Genomic DNA, 6,869 nt, shown 5'->3' with positions numbered 1-6,869 from the left:
GTGGAGGGAAGGTGGGGTAGAAGAATACATATAACCTTCTGTCGGACAGTGTAAGATATGACAAAATAATAATAATTTATGAATTAGGAAGGGTTCATGAGGGAGGGGGTAGTGGGGAGGGAGGGGGAAAAATGAGGAGCTAATATTAAGGGCTCGAGTAGAAAGTAAATGTTTTGAGAATGCTGATGACAACAAATGTACAAATGTGCTTGACACAATGGATGGATGTATGGATTGTGATAAGAATTGTATGAGCCCTCAATAAAATGATTTAAAAAACAAAAACAAAGAAAAACCCATCCAAGTACTAATTAATCTTTATTGCTGACCATACTGCCTCATTTTCCATTTTCTTCTCCACACCTACTTACTTTTGAGTAAGATGATTAAGATGAGATTTTATTGAGAGTTTGGCCCTGCTATTTTCTCCTATCAGTCCCTCTCCCCTCCATCTCCACCTCTCCTATCTAATAAATCATTTGGTCCACCAATCTTGCCAATGCTATTAATTTCCTTGGGCCTGTCGGAGGTTAGGCTGGCCTAAGAGGCGAGAGGGGCTGAAGGCCAAGGAGAGCCTTGCCTGTAGGCATGGTCAGAAAGGATATCCTAACTAAAGAACTATATTCACAGTCATTTCTGATCCTGAGGTATAACCTGTTACTTCTCTAATAAACAATGGCCACACAGAATTCACAGACAATATTTACAATTATGGGGTTTGTTAGAGAAGTAACAGGTTATACCTGAGGATCAGGATACATTCGTCAGTTAGGACAGCTCTCAGCCATGCCTACAGTAAGACCTCTCCTTGGCCTTCAGTCCCCCTGGCCTCTTGGGCCAGCCTAGCCTCTGACCTGCTTGAGCAAGTGTTAAAAAGCTTTAGTTATATTGATAAGTGTCTGACACCTCACTCCTCCAGGAAGCCTAGGCCTGAAGGCACTCAACTCTCTATGGGTCAGCAAGCCTAGGTCTTCCAGGAATTCCCATTCTGTCCGTTTTCTGCTCCATGCGCCATGACATTTCCTACCAGTCTTCTGATTCTGCTGGCTCTGCTGCCACTATTTCTCTGCTCTCTCTCTCTCTCTCTCTCTCTCTCTCTCTCTCTCTCTCTCTCTCTGTGTGTGTTTCCAGGATCTAGGAAGTTCTCAGTATGGGGATGCCGATACCTAGAGGACACGCTGCACTCATAGACTCACTCTCAGTATGCCTGTAGGATGGCTCATCTTATGACACAAAGGAAAACAAATCGGATCAATCACCCCATGAGGGTTCCATGTATCTTGTTTGCATTGTCCCCAGCCCCACAAAGCTGTCATGCTTCTTGCTTGCTTTATTAACAAGCTACCCAATCCACTTGGTGGGTCAGAAGCACATGATTTGCATAGACCCACACTGTCATTTGATAGGGAATATAAGACCAGGGCAAGAAAAATCATTTCAGTGTTCCATAACCCTGCAGGCAGTTCTCTGGCTTTCCCAGTCATGATTCTTTCATACTTGGGGAGTAACTTCCCCCTACAATCACCTTACCAATCCAAAATAGTCATTAACAACTCATTCTTGAGTAAGACAAAATAATAATAATCTTTAGGGAGATTGTTCAGGTACCAGCCATTCAAGTCTGCTGCAAGAATCCAGCTGTAGAAAGTAAATGTCTAGAAAATAATGATGGCAACATATGTACACATACGCTTGATACAACTGATGTATGGATTTTTATAAAAGCTGTAAGAGCTCCAATAAAATGATCTTTTAATGGGAAAAAAAAGAATCCATATGATCTGATCAGGCTTTCCAAACGTCATCTCATCTTCACCCTTGCTGGTATTTGGTATCAGCAAACAAAACCTTCCAAGCACTTTAGGTTTGGCTCCAAGTCCAGCAGTGCCTTACCCTGAACCAGCTATTTCACATTAATTGGTTCTACAATGATAGTTTTTACAATCACCCTTAATGCTGTTAATAACCAACAACACAACTAAATCATGTTTCTATCAGCCTTTTCTCCCACGCCCCTTCTCCCCTCTTTCAGGAAAAGAGGAATCTCTTCAGTGGGGATCCTCCCTTGGCCTCTTTGCTTTGAGTGTAAGCACACCCACTGAAGCATGTGAGCCAGTCATTCCATGCCTTTATCTTTTCCCATTTTACATAGTCAATTTCTAAATTGCTAATTCCTATCAAACCAGTAATCTGAGGAGGCACATTCTTTGATCTCAACAATCTTCTTTGGGTTTGGGTGGGAACTGAGCATCTGTATCCATAAACGAAGTCCAATCAAGAGCAAGCCATCATATTTCAGCAATCCATAGACGATCAACATTAGCACCAATAGCTCTAATTCCAATAATGCAGAGGTTAGACACACCTCTCCAAACCTTTCTACCAATTCCAATAGTAGCCATTTCCCTCATTGCATTCTCTACTTCTCTGTTGGGTTCACTAATTCATTATAATGGCCACACAGAACTCACAGACCACATTCTTGATTGTGGAGTTTACTAGGGAAATAAGAGGTTAGAGTTCAAGATCTGGAATGACTCAGGATACAGTTTTTCAGTCAAGATAGCTTGTCAGTCATACCCACAGGCAGGCTTCTCCCTGACCCTCAGCTTCTTAGGACAGCCCAGCTTCTGGTCTGACCAGGAAAGTGTTACAATGCTCTTTACTTTTACGGGTAAATACCCAGGGCATCCACCCTGCCAGTAAGCCTCAGCCCAAAGTAGCTCAGCTCTCTAGCTCCAGGGGTTGGCAAGCCCAGTTTCACTCCAACAGAGGCCCTCCAGTCTGCCAGCAAGTCTCCTGCCCAAAGGCATTCAGCTTTCTTTCTTCATGAACTGGGAAGCTTACACTGATGTTTCCTGTCAGTCTTCTGGTTTTGTTGCTTTGGCTGCTGCCATTTCTCTGCCAATGCTGCTCTTCATTTCCAGTGTTAGAGCTTTCTCTCTCTCACTCTTGTGCTCACTCGCTCCTAGATCTAGAAGGGTCTCAAAACAGGACTTCTCCAAAGGACATGCTCAACTCATTGCTCTTTTTTCTTGGCATTATAAGGCCTCCTCTGTCTGTCTCTGGGATGTCTCACTTGGCCTTGTCGGATGGTAAAGCTGACCAATCTCATCAGGGTTCCACATACCTTATTTGCATGATCTCACCCTAACAAGGGTGCCACACACCGTGTTTGCATTATTATCAAGCTATCCAATACCTATGGTGGGCCACAAGCACCTTCTTTGCCTAGTCCCTGCCATTTGATGAGCATTACAAGACCAGGGTGTAAAAGGTCATGTAAAAAGTGATCCATTAATACTCGGAGTTCATCTCCTCTGGACTATTGTGGTTTTCTCCTCTTCGCTTTATTTTTTTTCATTAGTCAATCACTTCCTTATATTCATGCCTGCGCTGGAACAGTTAAACAGGCTCAAATAGTTTCTAATTAAAAATTAAAACAAATCCGTAATTTGATTTTTAGTTCGTTTCTTTCTCCAAACATCTTCTCTATCATTTTCTTTGTATACACTTTCTTTGAGTTGATTCTGACTCATAGGGACCCTCTAGAGAGGGTCTGAAGCTGTACATCTTTATAGGAACAAATAGCCTTGTCTTTCTGTGGAGCACATGGTGGGCTTGAACCATCAACCTCTCAGTTAGTAACCCAATGCTTTACCTGACAGCACCACCAGGGCACTTTTCCCTTTGTATCAAGCTCACTGCTATAGTCAATTCTGACTCATAGGGACCCGATAGGACAGAGGTTTCCAAGACTGTAGGTTTCCAGGACTGTAACTCCTTACAGGATTAGGAGAAAGTCTCTTTTTTCTTCTCCAGAAGAAATCTGCTGACCTTGTGGTTAGCAGCCCAGCAGGTGACCGCTACACCACTAGAGCTCCTTCCTTTTGTAGAGGCATCTTAAAGGAATGGTCTGTTTGCTGTCTCTACTGCCTCAATCTCCATTTACTTCTTTTTTGGGGGGGGGGGCGGGGGCGGGGCTGCAGCTGCCTTTATTACTTGGACGTTAAGCAGTTCATGGCCAGCATAGTGCTGTTGGGACATTCTTTACAACGGAAAGCATTTCTCCAAAGGCACGTATTTCTTCAGCAGACAAAAGCACCCCACTCCCCTCCCGGCTCCTGAGGGAGCACCCTGGGAGCTTCAGCAAAACGCGGGGCCTCACTGCCCAGCGTGCACCTCCTCAGGTCATTTGATCCTGAGGTCCTTCGGGGCTGATTCCAGGCTCATGCCACCGTCCGTGCCAGTTGTGCAGAATTGTGCACACTGGGCCTTCCCCCACTGAGTACTGAGCTTTGGCTGGCACTGTGCTTGTGCACTGAGTGGATCCCGGCCCCTGAGACGGCACCGCCCTCTGTGCTGGCCTCCTTGTCCACGTTCTGGAAGCGCTCTCGGGCCGTTAGGCCACGCTGGGAGCTCTGCTTGGGCACGCCCAGCCGTCCCCCGAAGCTCCGCGCGCGTCCCTACCGCGCTGTCGTAGGGGACAGCACCGGGAAGCCGTGGTGACCCGCTGCCACCAGACTGTTCTCTGGGATGAAGGTGACGGCCAGCAGGGGCAGTGTTCCAGAGGCCAGGGTGGCGACGGCCATCTTGTCGGCACTGGCCAGGCACACGGCGCTGTCGTGGCTGACCCAGGCCACTCGGCCCCCACTTGCTGAGAAACAGACGCCGCGTACCCAGCCGCAGCTGCTGCTAGATCCAAACATCAGCTCCCCAAGGGGCATCTGGGATCCCCATGGGGTGGGTGCCGGCCGCTGCCCCACCTCCCTGATGTAGGCGGAGAAGATCCGGCACTTAAAGTCGCAGGAGCCGGCAGCCTGGAGCACGTTGCTGGGGTGCCGGTCCAGGCTGAGGACGGTGGAGCGGATGGGCTTCTTGATGTGTTTGCACACCCACCAGTCATTCTCCTGCTCGAAGTAGCAGATGGCGATGACGCGGGAGCCACTGCCAACAGCAAACTTGTTCTCCAGGGCCGCCCAGCGCACGCACACAGCGAGCAGCCCGGTTGATGCGCAAGATGACCAGCGTGGGCCCCCACGCGCGCCCCTTCCGTGTCCGCACATCGGCATTTCGGTCTGTTACGCAGGTCACGATGCGGTTACTCTCAGGGGCCCGGTCGGTGCCTGTCACCTGCCCGGTGTGCGTGCACCTTGGTCCACTTGGTCCCGCTCTTCTCGTAGATGTGCACCTCGTGGTTGTTGGGGCAGATGGCAATCTGGGAGCGGTCCTTGTGCCAGGCGTGGCAGCTGATGGGCTCCACCAGGAAGCTGTGGTAAGCCATGGCTCTCCCGCTGCGGGCTCCCTGGTCGCGGACTCGGGGCAGTCGACGCGCCGAGCCGGCCTCTCCATTTACTTCTTCAATCTGGCCTTTGTCTCCACAACGCCTTGCACCTGCTCACTCTAAAAGAACAAGTAACTTTTCATTGCCAGATCTCTTAGATACTTTTTATTCCTTATCTTATTTGACCACTCTACAGCTTGACTCTCCAAAATCCCCACATCCTGGTATTCATTCTTTCTTTAACACCCTCTCCCTATATGTAGTCTGGACTTAGTAACTTGCCTTGCATGAATCAGACAAAAGTCAGATGAGGTGAGACAAGAGGAGATGGTACTTCCATGGCTGGATTATGAAAGCCTGGCCTCCACTCATTCCCTGGTTCTTCTTGTATGTTTTATATGATGAAATAAACTCACATGTTTGTGTTGCCACATGGAAAGAACGACATGACAAAGATCTGAAGCCCTCAGCCCAACAGCCTACCAACAACACATGAATGGATGTGGAAGCAGATCATGTCTCTGTCAAACCGTGAGAAACAACTGCAGCCCGGGTCCACACCTTGGTTGCAGCTTTGTAAGACTCCAGAAGGGGATCTCCCGAAGCAGTGCAGATTCCTGACCTGCGGAAACGTCAGTAGCTTCCTCCACAGCTCCTTGTTTCCCTCCAAACTCCCTGTGCCCTCCCTCTTTCTTTCTTGGGTTCTGTATTTGTCATCTCTTGCCTCCCGCTGTCTCTCAAGTTTCTCCTAATAATTTTTTGGTGTCCAATTTACCTATTCAAATGCCATCTATAGGCAAAAAAAAAAGGCAAACTCGCTGCATTGAGTTGCTATCAATTAATATTTGGTGTCCAATTTACCTATTCAAATGCCATCTATAGGAAAAAAAAAAAGGCAAACTCGCTGCATTGAGTTGCTATCAATTAATAGTGACCCTACAGGTCAGGGTAGAAACGTCACTGTGAGTTTCCAAGACTGTAACTGTTTACGGAAGTAGAAAGCTCCATCTTTCTCTTGAAGAGGAGCTGATGGATTCAAACTGATGACCTTGTGGTTAGCCCAGTGCTTAACACTAGGTCACTGGGGCTCCTTATAAGCTAATAGCCCCCAAATTAATTTTCTTTTGAATACCTGGACCATATTTTTCTCTCCTTAAAGGGCATTTGCACCTGTATGTTGGTCTCATGGACATTTCCAAATCAAACATATCATCTGCCATGTCCCATGTCCTCCTGTGTTTCCTGTCTGTGAACCAGCATCACTTAGTTCTCAATTCAGAAACTTGAGTCATCTTTTGTCTGTTTAAAACCAAAACCCATTACCATTGAGTCAATTCTGACTCACTGTGTGTGTGTGTACACTGTTTGTTTAATTCCAAGTATCACTAACATTGCTATTCAACTTCTTCCTCCATTCCTGGATGCTGTATTTATGGGGGATGCTGCTCTGGTCCATTATTTGAAACATGTAAGTATACAATCTCGCAAGGCACATGTCGGCCAGGCTTCGGGGTGGAGTCAAGCTTGGAAAGCATTTTTCAAACAATCCTGTCTCCATCAAGGCTGGAAGTCTTTACAGGAACAG

At 47.2% G+C, this 6,869-nt stretch overlaps 1 pseudogene; it reads right to left on the bottom strand.

Moving 5' to 3' along the window:
* Window positions 1-4,191: 4,191 nt before the first annotated feature.
* On the bottom strand, window positions 4,192-5,309 carry LOC101650787 (annotated as a pseudogene).
* Window positions 5,310-6,869: the final 1,560 nt, after the last annotated feature.

This window comes from Echinops telfairi, unplaced genomic scaffold (genome assembly GCF_000313985.2).
Source record: "Echinops telfairi isolate 266 unplaced genomic scaffold, ASM31398v2 ScPeMD7_17;HRSCAF=63, whole genome shotgun sequence".
Lineage (NCBI taxonomy): Eukaryota > Metazoa > Chordata > Mammalia > Afrosoricida > Tenrecidae > Echinops > Echinops telfairi.
Note: the sequence above shows the minus strand (reverse complement) of the source record. Positions and strands in the feature narration are given on the sequence as shown.